The sequence below is a fragment of the Wyeomyia smithii genome, chromosome 2 (assembly GCF_029784165.1).
Source record: "Wyeomyia smithii strain HCP4-BCI-WySm-NY-G18 chromosome 2, ASM2978416v1, whole genome shotgun sequence".
NCBI classification, from domain to species: Eukaryota; Metazoa; Arthropoda; class Insecta; order Diptera; family Culicidae; genus Wyeomyia; species Wyeomyia smithii.
Window position 1 is genome coordinate 88,394,409 of NC_073695.1, and position 16,079 is coordinate 88,410,487.

Consider the following 16,079-nt stretch of genomic DNA (forward strand, 5'->3'; position numbering starts at 1 on the left):
ATTTGACACTAATTTTGTGAAAATCGGTTCTGCCATCTCTGAGAAAAATGAGTGAGTTTTAACAACCTCAGGATAACTTTTCTTTACATAACTTTTGAACCATATGTTCAATCATAACGAAATTTAAAAGTTAAGGGTTCTGGGGACAGCCAATTCATTTGAAACCAGTATTATTGAAATCGGTTGTGTGGTTTCTGAGATATTGATGTTTCGTGATTTTTACATTTTGATACATAACCTCTAAACCAAAAATCTGATTACAATGTAATTCAATCGCAACCTATGGCGCAACTAGACCTTTCATTTGCAATTAATTTCATGAAAATCGGTCCAGCCATCTCTGAGAAAAATGAGTGAGAAAAAAAAGTTGCACATACACACACACACACATACACACATACACACATACATACATACATACAGAAAATGCTCAGTTCGTCGAAAGGGGTCGAGTGGTATATGACATTCGGCCATTGGGACCACTTTTATACCTTTGGTTTTTCCAGTGATTGCTATACCTTTCTAGGAGAAAGACAAATAGGTTCGAATAAAGGGTGAACTGCAATTATTGCAACACCATCAATTGGCTGCAACTCTTCACGACGAAAATTACCCAAATTTCGAATTTTCTATCTTCAAAGTGTATTATCTACATGCTGTGAATTTGACAGTTCTGTGTTTTATTGTTGCCAATATGGAAGTGTGTGTGTGTGTATGTGTGTGTGTATGTGCAGATTTTTATTCTCACTCACTTTTCTCAGAGATGGCTGGACCGATTTTCATGAAATTAATTGCAAATGAAAGGTCTTGTTGCCCCATAAGACCCTATTGAATTTCATTGTAATCGGATTTTTTGTTTCGAGGTTATGTTTAAAAATGTGAAAATCATGAAACAACAATATCTCAGAAACTGCACGACCGATTTGAACAAAATTTGTCTTAAAAGAACGAGCTACCAAAAAAACCCTTAACTTTTGAATTTTATGAAGATTGAACTTGTGGTTCAAAAGTTATGGAAAGAAACGTGTTCTGAAGACTGTTTAATCTCACTCATGTTTCTCAGAGATGGCTGTACCGATTTTCATAAAATCAGTGTCAAATGGAAGGTCTAGTGCTCCATAAGATGCTATTGATTTATTTTGCAATCGGACTATTACTTTGCCTGTTATGTTTAAAAATGTGAAATCCAGCTATGCAAAGGAACATATTCCGAAGACTACTTGGACTCACTCACTTATCTCAGAGATGACCGACCCGATTTCCACAAAATTAGTGTCAAATGATAAGTCTAGCTGCCTCAGAAGACCCTATTGAATTTTACTGTAATCGAACTGTAACTTCATTTGTAATGTACCGACTTGTGAAAATTATGAAACTTCATTATCTCAGAAACTACACAACCGATTTGATTATTATTATCAGATGAGCGGGCTAGTTAAGGGTTTACTGATGAATTATGATTGAACACGTGGTTTCAAAGTTTGGCTGCCCTACACGTTTCCATTTTATTTGATTATAATCGAACTTAAGCAACCGTTATGTATTAAATTGTTAATAAAACAACGAAAGTCTATTATTTCAAAGATTACATGACTTATTTGAACATAACTAGTGTCATACGAACGAGTCATCTCTCAAACTTACAAATAACAAACTTCATAACAATTTGATATGTGGCTCAAAAGTTATGGAAAGAAGAGAAATTCAAAGACTATTTAAAACTATACCTGCTTTGATCGATATATGTGGCCTCAACATAATTTAAATGTGGTATCGTACTTTTTGAACGTTCCAAATTCATTGATTCCTTGCAATGTGTTTAAAGTCTGCAAATGCACGACGAATCGGTCATAGGATATGATCAAAGTCAAATAACAAACCGTTTGAAATGATTGGTTTTATCGAAATGACAATATCCTCATCTTTTGGCTTCTGTACATCGCCTTAATTCTGAATATATTCATATTGGGTGGTATTCTGTCATTTTCAGCAGACTTTCTGGCATCAATCTGACACCGGAAATACCCATATTGGGAGATATTTTTGGTTATTTTCCAGAAACTAAAAGTGGTCGTCCTTAAATTCAAAATGGTGTCCAGGGTCAATGTTTGGTTTTTATGCATCATCACGTTTACGGAAATATCCATATTGAGTGTTATTCGGTCATTTCCGACTGTTGCCTATAAGTTGCCATTTAGCAATTCAAAATGGTGCCTGAGGTCAATCGTTAGCTCCATGCATCATTCTGGTTCCAGAGATACTCATATTGGATAGTATTTGTTTATTTTAGGCTGTTTTTCACAGACCGGTAGTCGCCATCTTGAATTTCAAAATTGTATTTAGGATACTGGTTAATGAAAAACTCATATTGGGTGATATTTTGTCACTTTGGACTGTTTTTCAGAAGCCGAAAGTCGTCATTTTGGACTTTAAAATTGCCTGTGAAATCAATTTCTGTCATCTGGGCGTAATTCTGGTTCCGAAAACATTCATATTGAATGGTATTTGGTCATTTCCGGCTGTTTGCCAGACACCGGAAGTCACCATCTTAAAATTCAAGATTGTGTCTGTGATCAATTTTTAGCTTCTGTGCATCTTTCTGGTTCTACTCATATTTAATGGGAATCGTCCATTTCAGGCTGTTTTCCAGAAACCGTAAGTTGCCATTTTACAATTCAAAATGTTGTCTGAAGTCAGTTTGTGGCTCCAGTGCATCATTACGGTTCCGGAAATACCCATATTGGGTGGTATTTGGTCATTTGCCGCTGTTTTTCCGATACCGGAAGTCGCCATTTTGGATTTCATAATGGCATTTGGAGACAATTTCTGGATTTTGAACGGGATAATGGTTGAAGAAAAACTCATATTGGGTGGTATTTGGTCATTTTCAGCTGTATTCAGAAACTGGAAGTCGCCACCTTAGAATTTAAAATGCTGTCTGTGGTCGAATTTAGCTTCTGTGTATTATTCTAGATCCGGATATTATTATATTGGGTGGAAATCGGCCATTTTTGGCTGTTTTCCAGAAACCGGAAGTTGCCATCTTACAATCCAAAATGTTGTCTGAGGTCGATTATGGAACATATTTGTTACCATTAAAAACATTCACCAGCCTAGTTGATTAGTTCGCGAGGTGTGCAGAAATTTGTGAAGAAACATGTACTTCCGGAAGAGGGAGGGGCGTCGAACCATTATGGACATATTTGTTACCTCTAAAAACATTCACATACCAAATTTGGTTGTATTTTCATGAATGGTTCTTGAGCTGTGCGAAATTTGTGTTTCATTTTTATGGGATTCCTCCCTTATAGAAGAAGGAGTCGGGGGTCAAACCATTATGTACATATTTGTTACCAAAAAAAAACATTTACCTGCCAAATTTTGTTCCATTTAGTTGATTAGTTCTCGAGATGTGCACAAATTTTTGTTACATCCAACTATTATGGACATATTAATTAACCCTTAAAACGTCCACATGCCAAATTCGGTTTCATTTGCTTGGTTTGTTCTTGAGTTGTGCAGAAATTTATGTTTCATTTGTATGGGACCCCTCCCTTCCAGAAGAGGGAGGGGTCTCAAACTATCATACACTCAAAATATTTTTCACGTTATTGTTACGTGAAATTTCCTGTACTTATTCATTTTCTGTCATTTTGCATGATTTATATGACAAACATAACATCTACGTGAAAATCACATGCATACTAAGTTTTATCACGTAGCATCTACGTCAACTTGGCAACGTAAAACAGAATGAAGTATCGCGTGAACGCACGGAAAATACACAAAAATCAAAATGGCGAAGCTGTTGTCTGATGTTGTCTTCGAACATAAAAGGAATTCCTCGATGACTTCCCAATAAGTGAGCTTTAGAAAAACCATGAGAATCCGGCATCGAGATTTCACACAGATTCAGTTCAAATTGCGTGGAATTCCCTGAACATAAACAGTTGCAGCTAACAGTGATTATCACCAGCAAATGTCGCAATATCATTTTGCCTTTTTGTATATCGTTTAATTCCTTTACGAATTGGCGATTTTGCATGCCCGTGCGACATATATGGATAATTTCTGAAAACTATTCCTAGTCTCTCAAGAATTTGGGAAACCACAATTGAAAATTATACGTTGTATAAAACGTAGAACCTATCAGACAATCAAATGCTTTTGACTTTACCGGTAGTTAAATTCTACGTGAAACTCACATGAAATGCATATGTCTACTGAATAAGATTCAGAGGATAAATCATCTCACCAGCTCATGATGAACTTAAATGACAATCACGTAAAATCTACATGAAAATGACAGTGGAAAATATTCACATAACTTTTCCGGTAGTTATAACGTGAAAAATATTTTGAGTGTAGGAACCTTTATCGGCACCAAAAAGCCCTACATACAAATTTTCACGTCGATCGGTTCGGTAGTTTACGAGCCTATATGGATCAGACAGACAGACAGACCGGACTGCATTTTTATAAGTATAGATTACAACATCAATATTTTAGAACCTAACGAGTGAATCTACATTTATTGGATTGAAGCGTCCATGTAAATCTATTTTTACAAATAAAAAATTGAATGAGAAAGGCTGGGTCTGACCGCTAGGTGGATTAATTTAGGTTTTTAGTGGTAACAAATATGTTCGATAATCGACCTCAGGCAACATTTTGGATTGTAAGATAGCGACTTCCGGTTTCTGAAAAACAGCTGAAAATGACCAAATTGCACCCAATATGAGTGTTTCTTCAACCAGTATGACGTTCGAAATCCTGAAATTGTCTCCAAATGCCGTTATGAAATTCAAAATAGCGACTTCCGGTTAAAAAAAAAAGCGGCAAACGACCAAATTCCACCAAATATGGGTATTTCTGGAATCGTAATGATTTATGGCTCAATCAACTTCAGACAGCATTTTGAATTTTAAGATGGCAACTTCTGGTTTCTGGAAAACAGCCTGAAATTAACGATTCTCATTGAACAGCCGGAAATGACCAAATACCATTCAATATGAATGTTTTCGGACACAGAATTACGCCCAGATGACAGAAATTCATTTCACAGGCAAAGAAATTGATTTCACAGGCAAAGTCCAAAATGACGAATTTCGGTTTCTGAAAAACAGCCCAAAGTGACCAAATACCACCCAATATGAGTATCTCCGCAGCCAGAATGTTGCAAGAAGCTAAAAATTGACCTCAGATACCATTTAAAATTGTAAGACGGTAACTTCTGGTTTCTGGAAAACAGCCAAAAATGGCCGATTTCCGTCTAACATGAGTAGGATCTAGAGAAATCGACCAAAGACCCCATTTTGGATTCTAGGTTGGCGACTTCCGGTTCCTGGGAAACAGCCGAAAATGATCGAATCGACTAGAATTCAACTAGAATGACGCTCAGAGGCCAGAAATTATCTTAAATACCATTTTAAAATCCAAGATGGCGACTTCCGGTTTGTGAAAAAAAGTCTAAAATAACCAAATACCATCCAATATGAGTATCTCTGGAACCAGAATGATGCAATGAGCTAACAATTGACCTCAAGCATCATTTTGAATTGCTAAATGGCAACTTCTAGGAACAGTCGAGAATGACCGAATAATACTCAATATAAAATAACTAAATACCTCCCGATATAGGTATTTCAGGTGTCATATTGATGCCAGAAAATCTGCTGATAATGACCGAATACCACCCAATATGAATATATTCAGAATTAAGGCGATGTACAGAAGCCAAAAGTCGAGGATGCTGTAACTTCGATAAAACCAATCATTTCAAACGATTTGTTATTTGACTTTGATCATATCCTGTGGCCGATTTGTCGAACATTTGCAGACTTTTAACACATCGCAAGTAATCAATGAATTTGGAACGTTCAAATAGTACGATACCACATTTAAATTATGTTGAGGCCACATATATCGATCAAAGCAGGTATAGTTTTAAATAGTTTTTGAATTTCTTTTCTTTCCATAACATTTGAGCCACATATCAAATTGTTATGAAGTTTGTTATTTGTAAGTTTGAGAGATGACTCGTTCGTATGACACTAGTTATTTTCAAATAAGTCATGTAATTTTGGAGATAATAGACTATTTTTGTTTTATTACCAATTTTATACATAACGGTTGCTTTATAATAGTTTATAAGTTTAAAAGTTCAATTATAATCAAATGAAATGGGAACGTATAAGGCAGCCAAACTTTGAAACCACGTATTCAATCATAATTCATCAGTTAACCCTTAACTAGCCCGCTCATCTGATAATAATATTGATCAGATCGATTGTGTAGTTTCTGAGATAATGAAGTTTCATGATTTTCACAAGTCGGTATATTTCAGACGAAATTACAGTTCGATTACAATAAAATTCAATAGGGTGTTATGAGGCAGCTAGACTTATCAATTGACACTAATTTTGTGGAAATCGGGTCAGCCATCTCTGAGAAAAGTGAGTGAGTTCAAGTAGTCTTCGGCACATGTTCCTTTGCATAGCTAGATTTCACATTTTTAAACATAACAGGCAAAGCAATAGTCCGATTGCAAAACAAATTAATAGGGTCTTATGAGGCAACTAGACCTTCCAATTGACACTGATTTTATGAAAATCGGTACAGTCATCTCTGAGAAACATGAGTGAGATTAAACAGTCTTCAGAACACGTTTCTTTTCATAACTTTTGAACCGTATGTTCAATCTTCATAAAATTCAAAATTTAAGGGTTTTTAAGGTAGCCCGTTCATTTGAATTCAATTTTGTTGAAATCTGTTGTGTAGTTTTCGAGAGAATGATGTTCATGGTTTTTACATTTTGATACATAACCTCCAAACTAAAAATCCGATTTCAATGAAATTCAATAGGGTCTTATGGGGCAACAAGACCTTTCATTTGCAATTAATTTCATGAAAATCGGTCCAGCCATCTCTGAGAAAGGTGAGTGAGAATAAAAATCTGCACATACACACACACACACACACACACACACACATACAGAAAATGCTCAGCTCGTCGAGCTGAGTCGAGTGATATATTCCATTCGGCCCTTTGGAGCACTTTTATACTTTCGGTTTTGCAAGTGATTGCTATACCTTTCTAGGAGAAAGGCAAAAAGGGCTAGAGTGATCAAAGTCACTCCAGTTCACGGTACCTAATTCTTTTCTACGTTAAATAAACTTGAACCAATTTTGTGAAAAGAAATTTCTGCCACGACCAATCGAATACCAGTTTTGAATTTTATTCACACCAACCACAAATATTTTCCTTCGAAAAAAAACGTATTTTGTGTTAATTTTATGGTTTAGAAGTTGTCACAAAATTTCGTCAGAATCGATTGAGAAAGAAGTGCATGAAAAAAAAAAATTCGAACCAAATTCATTTGTGTCGTGTTTCACACAAGAGGGTGGTGGGTGGAGGTTAAACCTACAACGCCTTCAAGTACCTGCAAAAATATTGTGAGTAAATGTTCACTTATCATGAAAATGTTTACGTTAATATTGTAACTTTGAATCGTAATCGAATGGTAAATGTAAACGAATGGGACCATCCTTGATAGGATGTATTGTATGTATTATTCTGCCAAGCAAAATGATGGATGGCATCGAGTTTTCACACATACACTAAGCGAAAGTTGAATAATATATCTGCTCTTCCAATTCATTTCGATAAAAGGATGTTAAATAAAATATGTGAAATTTGGGGGACTCACATCCCTCAACTCTCATGTCGTTATTGTCAATAATCAAAACAGCACTGTCAATAAACAGAACAGAATGTGTGTTTACTATCAAATTTAAAATTTGCTTTGCTACTTATCTCGATGAAAGTAAAAGTATAAAAATAAGTACATTAAAATTATTCCGGAAATATTCGCAAATTAACTCATAAAAAGTTTCATATTATAACGAAACAGAACCTTAGGTTGCTTTAAAATAAGGTAATCAGAAATCAGGTTATTGTAGATGACATAATTTTTTGGAGGCACTGAACTTAAGCTTAAGCTAGACGACCGCACATTTCGTAGCTGCTCCTCCGTGATGGATTTGAACTAGTGAAGTTGCACAGAGATCGTTTATGGCAACTTGGCATTAGTTCATTATCTTCAATGTACAACAATTCAGTGGCTTCCGCTTTGTATAGATCCATAACGGTGCCGGCCACGTCCTCACTTTCGTTACGGTAAAGAAGGAGATTGTAAGGAAGGAGGTGTCACAAAATTTCCAATAAGAATTGACACGGGTGGCACTCAATATCAGCCTCAATCTGAGAGAATGAAATTGCTGTTGGATATTTGAAGTAGTTTCGAAACTTCGTAGCTCTGGTCACAATCGTTGTTATAGGAGACCGAGTTTACCTCTGCATCTCCACGACTGCGACGGAAAGGCAGGTTTGGTCACCGTGGTAAGTGACGAGCAATGTTGCGCGTGAACCGTCTAAAAATTAATTTGGGCACTAGAGGGTTGAGAACAAAAGAGGTGGGAACAATAAAAAATTTTACACATTCTCATTTTGATCAAAAGTATTTTAGTAAACATTGTTTTTTGACGTAGGACTACGTCTAACCGCACTATATCGAGATACATTCCGCGAAAACTAAAACCAAGATGTAACGTTGGAATGAAAGATTTGAAACGGTTATACTGATGTAACCACATGATGGATCACAATAATCAATATGTCGCTGGATTGATAAAATGATGGACAATTTTGTGATTCTTCAATTTTCATTATCACTTCATTGCTAAACAGTGAAAATTGAATAAAAGTTTCAAGGTCGAGTTTTCACGAACAATGTACCAATCACATGCAAGCACGCCTGGTACAGACTTCATGAATAGACACCAACTGCCTGCTGAGATATCCTGTATAGCAGTGGCAAAAAAATTTGACAGAATCTCCCCGTCCCAATAGGTCAACTAATGTTAGCTTCCATGCGCCTAGACTATTTTGATGTCTTGAAAGTGAAGCATTTCCGGAAAGTTGATAACCACCTTCACTATCAGACAGTATTACGTTCTGTTGTTAACAAATATGTTAACGTTAATAAAACTGATGTCTTGAAGGAGAATATGATGATACAGGCAACAGTACTGCACCGAGCAATGTATCAACAGAGCGCTGGTTACTCGTCGTCTATCGGTGCAGAAAAACTCGATATTTATTTTCGTGCAGTCAAGCCAAGTAAAAACTACATTGCCGCTGTTGACCCACAGTGGGGCGTGGAACACAATCGAATTGCCGTTTGAATTGTTTTCTTCTTCTTGTTTCGTATAGCAGCAAATATCAGAATTCAATATGATTTCTCGGGTGCCGCAAAATACGCTGCGCCGCCGGGGACAACAAAATGCGTTGTTTATTTTTGAACTCTACACTCTGCTTTTTGCAGATTTATTTAAATAACTGAATATAGGGTATTTAAAAGACAATAGAAAACCAAAATGCTCCGTACAGATCTTAGAACAGGTAGTTAAACGAGCTGTACTGATGAATATATTTTACTAGCTAAATGAATTTAGTCCAATATGACAATACTAGTTGCATCCCGCGGTGGTGGTATAGAAGAAGAACCAAATTCATTCCATCTTGATATTAGAGTTCCGACATTAGTATTTGTATTTTTCAATTGAAATTTTTTTGAATTAGCATTTGCAAGAAAATATTACTTTCCATAACCTTACTTGTAATTGAACAACGCTATGCAAACATTAATTGCTGAGGCTAATGTTGTGCATCACTCTAGCCTAGTTTATTTTCGAAGATTACAGACATATAACTTTCAAATATGGTATCTTCGTTGTTCTTTGGTATCTTGAAACTGATCAAATTTTTTCTGATTGATTCTGTATACTGATAAAATGTTTAAATTGACCTGAATTCAATGTAAACATGTTCATAAAATTCTATGTCAATTTCAAATTTTCTGTGAATATACATTTTCTACTTAAACTGCAATTCTTTATCGATATTTTTTCCACGAGCTTGTAGCTGCAGGAAAAAAATTTATGTGACATCTTTGCCGCTTTGTGATCGGTGAGTGAGCCAACTTCAACAAGACAAATAGATATAGAAGGAAGTTTAATTTCTACTAAATCGTACTCAATTGAATATTTTATAGAAGGTTGCCTTTTCGCGTATAAAAGAAAATTCGCTGTATTAGAATGAAAGGTATTAATCAATGGTCCAGAAACCAAATTTAGGGGAAAATTTGGGTCTAGAGGTCTATAGCAATATTTTAGAGAAAAACTTTCTTCTGAAAAGTTGTTACATATTAAAAAGCGCTTATTGAAAAAGTATCAAAAATTAAGGTGACCAAAATTTTCGATTCTATCAAGTATCTAACTTTTTTATTTTTGTAGATAGAAAACCTTGTTCTATAATGTTATAGCTCCAATAATTTCAAGTAACTTTGTAAAAAAAAGTTTTTCTCTAAAACATTGTTATAGAACTCTAGACCCAAATTTCCTCCTAATTTTGGTTTCTGGACCTTTTTTTTCCTGTTGGGTACATTTTCTGATCAGTTATTTGATCTATTGTGGCGGACCCCGTTCGATTCTGGACCATTGTGAATGTAGAAAAAATCACCAATGAACTAATTTTAGTTCCAAGTCGTTTGAGGTGTCGCTTGATGAATTTGGGCTGACGACCTAGATACTTGATATTTCCACCCGAACCAAAATACCTTCCTTTTGGAAGATGTTGAGTTTAAATTGGTTAAAATAAATCAAGCAAACTACAAAAGAAAAACGAGCTCAGATCAAACATAGCTTCAAAATAAAAATATAAAATTATTGTAGTCCTACGTCAACTATGAGGTCGTGTCTTGGATACCACTATTTTGCCCTCTGATAAACCATATTGCTTATCACTCATTCGGTTTTTATATTGAAAAATCAATATAAGGTTGGCAATATCTACGAAGAGTTTGAAATACAAGTGGTTGTGGTGACCATTCCAGAATAATCATGAACAGAAAATGGCACACTACAACTGATACTGAACAAACACTCAAGCTCTACTCAGCAAACAAATGCAAAAGTTCCCGCTGATATGATCGGTTATAAAACAAGTGTTATCTAACGATAAAACGAAAGCTCTGACACCAATTGTTCACTAAAGTTTATTCTAATAATGCAGCTACAATTTTAGAGAACAATGGAAGAAAGTATTTTCACTACTACCAAAAGAAAAATATTTCACTGCATTTTATTTTTGTGAAACTTTTCAAACAAAAAAACCTTGAATATGCTAGGTGTTGCTATCAGACGAATATTGCCCGGTTTTTAGCTTTTATGTCAGAGAATGAGGGCAAGATAATATATTCAAACTGTAACACTTAACACAATTGCTGTTGGTTCGGTTCGGTGAAGTTTTTAACGTCTAGAACGTCTGTGCATTTAATTTTCTGTGGTAGTTTGCCAAATCGCCATTTTTATCAAGCAAGCTGCAGTCGAAGGTCGCAGAAAAATATGCTAATGACATTGCTCGGAAAAATTAACAGATACACATGAATAACATTTGAACTCTTTGGTGTAATTTAAACCATAGTTTTTTATCAAGACGTTATTCCATTCAACATCGATTAACTCGGCTAATGATTGGTTTCTAGCGATGCAATCGCGTTCGAATCGATGTTTGGCAGTAGCTACACCCAATGCGAATTGTCCACCCACCAACCAGCCATTTGCGATGAAATCAACCGGCTGTCAAGTTCCCAGCACCGACAGCCAGCCGACAGACGATCGAGGGAGGTCGAATCAAACAATCAGCATCAAAGCATGAAAGCAATACCAAAGCCGAATCAAATTAATTTATGGGTGGCGAAAAGATAAACACATTTCCCGCTGGCTATGTGCGATCATGGTAATTTTCCTAAAATAAATTCGACTCGGGATTTTCGTACCCACCGTGTTAGCAGATCCCTCGCAAACTCCATTCTTATTGCTCTACACGGTGGTATATGAATATAATTAATATCATTCTTATGCTAACCGCTACCCCAAGCATTCTATTAGAAAGGCATGAGTTTTCTTCGCTTATTTTTAACATAACGCACCTCTTCGATACACACACTGGCGCCTGCCAGTCCGCCTTCCGATGGAAACCTGTACGATGCTGTCGCGTACAGAAATCTGGTTTTCTGGGGAGCCCCTAACAAACACCACCAACAGACAGTCGTTTTCTTTTTTTTCAAATTCCGTACTCTGTTGTACTCACTGCGGCGATGACGACCTATTGGTGCTCAAGAGGAGGAAAAATCTCGCGTTTTTCTTTGCCTACGTTTTTGTACACACTATGTTTACTGAGCGACTTAACGATACACAGGAAAAATCACTCGGTTAAATTTGCCGGGGATTTCCTTCGTAGTTTCTTAACACAACTCGCAACAATGTTGACGTTTTACTGTGCCCATAAGGTGCGTATTACCAACACATAATTGCTTTTTACTCACTTGTCACTTGCACTGCCGTTCGCTGGTGGGTTCTTCCAGTTTCTTGAGCCGCAAATGATTGGTTCGACTACGACGACGTTCAAATGAATGTTTATTTAGCACGACCTCGAACGACCACGAAAAGGGAAATCGCTTGCAAGCCACACTCAACCTTCTTTTCACCTTCTTTTCGTCGTTCTGTTTTCTTCCAGCACCGTTCCTGTAGAGCTGTCGTATAATTTATTCTCCTTTCACTACACCTTCTTCCGATCAATAACAATTATAATTTTCCCTCATCTTTCTTCAGCTTTATTCAAACACTATTTCACTTGGCTATAAATTTACGCTTCTTTGGCCTTTTTTTCCTGTATTACACCCAAGATCACACGTTCTCTCTCTTGCTTTCCTCAATATAGCAACACAAAGCCACTTCTAATCCAAATGTATGGGAAAATTTTTCTTGTATTTTGCTCTCTTATCCTTCACCGGGTGTTCTCTTTCAATTGCTTATGTATACTTGCTTAATTTTTTTCGTCAGCCTGCTTCACCCCACTGCTGTCGGGAGGAAAACATATATATTCGAAATTATTGCTCCAACCCGCAAAACTTGCCAACCGAATCCCTGTCTAGAATGGTACACTCGCAATTTCCATATTTTGTACCGTAGCTTCCATTTACCCCTCCGATCGGTGGTTGAACCTAGAGCATTAGAAATGCTCTATGTAGCGAATTAATGACGGTTTTATCAGCACTTGAATCGGAGCAGCCAGTAAACGGTGGGGCCGAGGATTGATTTTCCACCTTCACGTTGATGCTAGTCCCGGTGCGGTGTGACGACAAATCTTGACAGATGGTTACGATTGCCCCATCCTACACACCCATCAACCGTCAACCAGTGCGAAAGTGTGTACGTGTACGTGTCTGGTTGTGCAACAATATGATAGTAAATTATTCACTAGTATCGAAACCAGCTTTCATATAACTCTCCTAGCGCTGAACCTAAGCTGGGAAATCATCGTAGTAATGTCTTTATCACTAACGCCCACACACTGACGGAATGGCAAATTGGTGATGGTTGTAAGTCCGCAGACGTCTCTCAGTCGCCGTATCAGCAATCGCAACGGGAAGGAAGCGACTTTCAGTAGCACCAATACAAACCGAGCAGGAAATAACTTCCAGCTCCAGCTACGATTGGAGACGAGACAAGCTGAGAAAACCCCCGGATACGGAGAGCCACCGGGATGCTGAAATAGTACTGCAGGACTACATTAACTAAATTCAAGCAATTTTTCCACAAATAATTTCTTCTCAACAGATAATTCCACAACGTTCCCCGGATAGCGAAAGTGCAACACCAGCACACACACTCACATTGCCAGTATTGTTATACTTTGATGGGAAACAGGTGAACTTCCTGTTGGTTCTGCTGCTACTGACAACTTCACTGCCAAGCAGTGTCACTCGATGTTCTATATAGTAATGCTCTTTGAACGCACGCAGTCGGTCGTTGTTGTATCATATTTCTTTACTGCACTCGAGAAGAAAACACACAAAACGAAAATTTTCAAGCAACTAAAACTAAACCTCTTTCACCACTAGAGCCACTGTGTGTAGAGTTTCTGTCCTGTTCAGTGTTCGTCAAACGCTAGTCCACTCTCGCTGTTCGGCGGAGGATTCCGAACGGGTGCATAAATTCCAACCAACTGATGTGCAAAGAGGAAAATTTGCTCGGAAAAGCGTTGGGAAAAATTTGTGCTGTACCAATACACCAACACACACAGACGCGTGCTGCCAGTAATATGCTCTCACCGTGAATCTCACCAGCAGCGGGTCTGCGTCTCCAACTGGTGGCTGGCAGCTGCTACAGACGACGGTTTATGCTGATATTCGCTAATTGCGATCGCACTGCTAGAGGCAGAGAAAATACACATAAAGAGCGGGAGAGCGTGTGAACATGAGCAGATTTGACAGCAGTTTAAGGAGAATAAGAAATGGGCAGCAGCCGTAGAACTCAAGTAACGTGGCAATCGTAACACGGCCCAGCCGTTATCATCATGAAGATGGACACCTCTAGTGGGCTCGCTTCCAAATCTGCTGAGTGTTAAGCTGTTCTCCTTCGAGTATCCACCACGAAGAATAACTGCAGATTGTTATCTCTGAGGTTATGCATTTTGTCCCAATGAAGAGTACGACCGTCAACGTAAGTTAGTTGTTTTTTCTTCTTCGATGAGTCAGCTAGTTTATTTCTTATGAATGTGGTAGTAGAAGCTCTAGTTGTTCCGCTCACATTTTTTTTAGGTTCCAAATGTTATCGAAGATAAACTGCAAAACGTCGGTCAACAGTATAAATAATAAATTAAATTCCATAGTTCAACAGCGTTCCGTAGTTTTGTTTAATTTTTCCAAAATCATTGAAAACCATCAACATAAATTTTTTTTCAAAACTTTGAAAAACATTGCTCTTAAACTTAACCTTAAAGTAATTATCTAACGTATCTCCATCCCGCGTTTTCATCCAAAAGCTTTGATAAAATTTAAAGTTTTCAGAAAAGAAAAACAAAAAAAATCATTTTTTTATTAGAAATTTTTAATAGAATTTTTTAATTTACCAAATTTACATCCTTTCTTGCTCACCCTCATGAATTAGGAAGAAATGGTATGAAAGGATCTGTCACCGCACTCAAGAAATCTTGCGTGCAAATTCTCATAGTGATAGCATCCCAAACCTCCGCAAAACACCAAACCTTGCGAAAATCGAACATGGGTAGAAACAATAGGTACATACTTAGGCGTCGAAGTCGTCTGGCGCGACTGAATAGGACGAAGCACTTGTCGCAGTTTATCATTTATAAAAACGTTTTAAAAACTGGTAGTTTTTTACGGTCATGAAACTTGAACCAATGCACCTTCGGCTTATAGATGCCATCCGTCCTGATTTTGAGACCTGTTTGGAGCGGTCGCCAAACAACTGGGCAGAGCGTACCAGTAGTACACCCGTACTAGTTGGTATAAAATAGACCCCAGTGTGGTCAAAAGCAGGGTTCCCAGCTACACCTGTCCCTTCCCCCACGTAGTGCCGACTGGGATACGAGCAACCAAGGGAAAATCGATGAACCAGTGGGAACTTGGTCGTATGCTGACAGGGAAGGGGGAGCTGTTCTCCCCAGAGGGCAGCTTGCCTGAGCGTCTGTTCTCCATGTTAGGGGCGGCTGATCCGGAGCGGACTGCTAAACTACGAAATGCGGTGCCTCGCCAGCTACCCTCAAGACGGCAGCCCCGTCGCGAGACAAGGCATCCGCAGCCCTAGTGAAGCAGCATGCCGAAGTGAAAATACTACGAACAATCAAGAATTGAATACCGGAACAATCGGCAACGACCTAGGCGACGAAATAAGGACGATGATTGGAAGCTCGGTACATAGAACTGTAGATCGCTGAACACCACGGGTGGAGACCGGTTTCTGCTGGATCAGCTAGAACCCCGCCACTTCGACATCGTTACGCTCCAGGAGCTTTGCCGGAAAAGAGAGAAGGTGTGGAGGATTCGTGGTCGCAGGGCACAGTACTACCAGAGCGGCGACACAACCAATAAGTTGGATACCGGGTTATAGGGCCAAGCAGGATGCAGAGTCGTGTGACCAACTTGCGGACG

The 16,079-nt window shown here is 37.9% G+C and overlaps 1 protein-coding gene across 11 annotated transcripts in view; it reads right to left on the bottom strand.

The window, feature by feature from the left end:
* LOC129725472 (potassium voltage-gated channel protein Shal) overlaps nucleotides 1-14,145 on the bottom strand; it is a 520,683-nt gene extending 506,538 nt beyond the window's left edge. For 4 of the 11 annotated variants that reach the window (XR_008728092.1, XM_055681357.1, XM_055681358.1 and 1 more), the window contains exon 1: nucleotides 12,054-12,561. The gene's annotated coding sequence lies outside the window, so the exon portion shown is untranslated. Of the gene's footprint in view, nucleotides 1-12,053; nucleotides 12,984-13,799 lie in introns of those variants that run through there. The other 7 variants (XM_055681351.1, XM_055681350.1, XM_055681348.1 and 4 more) reach the window with 7 other exon arrangements.
* Nucleotides 14,146-16,079: the final 1,934 nt, after the last annotated feature.